Source organism: Papio anubis, chromosome 10, assembly GCF_008728515.1.
Source record: "Papio anubis isolate 15944 chromosome 10, Panubis1.0, whole genome shotgun sequence".
NCBI classification, from domain to species: Eukaryota; Metazoa; Chordata; class Mammalia; order Primates; family Cercopithecidae; genus Papio; species Papio anubis.
Genome location: NC_044985.1, coordinates 107,632,986 through 107,634,396, shown reverse-complemented (window position 1 = coordinate 107,634,396; position 1,411 = coordinate 107,632,986). Strand labels below are relative to the sequence as shown.

Below are 1,411 nucleotides of genomic sequence, written 5' to 3'. Positions count from 1 at the left end.
TACTCAGGAGTGTTAATTCTTGTCATCTTTTTTGTCGTCATCCTCCGAGGGGTAGGAATGCCACGTCAGCCTTTCCTCATAGAAGGATGTGACAACCTGTGGGCACTTGACATTGGCTGCCTTGGCAGGGACCAGGAAGCCTCATCAGAGTTTTTCCATTTCATCAGGAACATGAGCTCTCCACTGGAGTCTGTAGCTCCAATAATCCCCTCCGGCTCCTCCAGCAAAGCCTCGTGGCTTTTCTGACTCTTCTTTCTTCTTCTTTGGTTTGCTCTCCTCTCCCTTATCTTCAGAATCAGAATCAGCTCTGCGTTTGCCTCCCTCTGATTTCTCTGTCTCATGTGCTGTTTTCTGTGACTGCAGAAACTCAGCAAGGAGGTCGGGGCAATCCAGGTTCTCTTCTGGCTCCCATGTGTTGTCCTCATCTGAGAAGCCCTACCACTTTAGGAGGTATTCCACTTTGCCCTTGACCACTCGACGGTCAAGAACTTCTTCCAGCACATATTCCTCTTCCTCCTCTTCTAGCACCTCCTCCACTTTCTTCTTGCTTTGTTTTTTCCCCATAGTGCCCGCCAGCTTTCTGGTGTAAAGGGTGACGCTGCTCAGAGCAGCGCCCAGGAGCCCGAGAGGAATCGGTGCTGCGCTACTGGTGCGTCGCGTCGGGTCGGCTGGGGGAGTGGCGCCCAGGAAGGCAGCAAGCCGGGTGGCCGCAGTGGAGCCCCTCACTGAAGCCCCGCAGGCCCGGGCAACGGCCCTCCCCTTGGCCGAACGAAAGAGCCTGGCACGCTGCGCTGCCCACCGCCGGCAGATAATCTATTTAAATCTTAATACAAATTCCAAAGTCTTTGAGGAATATACAGGATTTCATAAGAAGGAAAAGTCCATCTTCCTGGGAAACTTCAGTTAATTAGAGATGACTCCTTACTGAGGTTGAGTGGGGATTGCCAGTCGGTTAAAGACCAGTTAGATCGATGGGTGAAGAGGCTCTGGGGGTTGTGTCAGTCATTCCAAGATGTATTCAACAGGAACCAAGCAAAATGGTGGAACAAGTCAACTGCTGAGGTAGGGTCCACATGGTTAGTACAGGAGGATAAAACGTTTGGAGGGAAAAAGAGAAGCCTTTCCCTGCTTCATCCTATTGACCTTTTGGCTAAACAGACGTGATTGAAAAGGAAGTGGCTGATGCCCTAGGTGGAGAGGACAGTGAAAGCAGCTGGCTATGGTCTCACTTGGGTTGCGTTGTCTGTGCCCTGGGTCCTTCCGTTTCCTTTTCTCTTTCCTTTTCTTTCTCCTTACTTTCCTCTTTCCTTTCTCTTTCTTTCCTTTTCTCTTTCCCTTCCCTTTCCTTCCCTCTTCTTTTCTTCCCTTCCTCTCCTCCTCCCCTCCCCTCCCCTTTCCTTTCCTTTCTGTT

At 50.8% G+C, this 1,411-nt stretch overlaps 1 pseudogene; it reads right to left on the bottom strand.

The window, feature by feature from the left end:
• On the bottom strand, positions 1-686 carry LOC116269195 (annotated as a pseudogene).
• Positions 687-1,411: the final 725 nt, after the last annotated feature.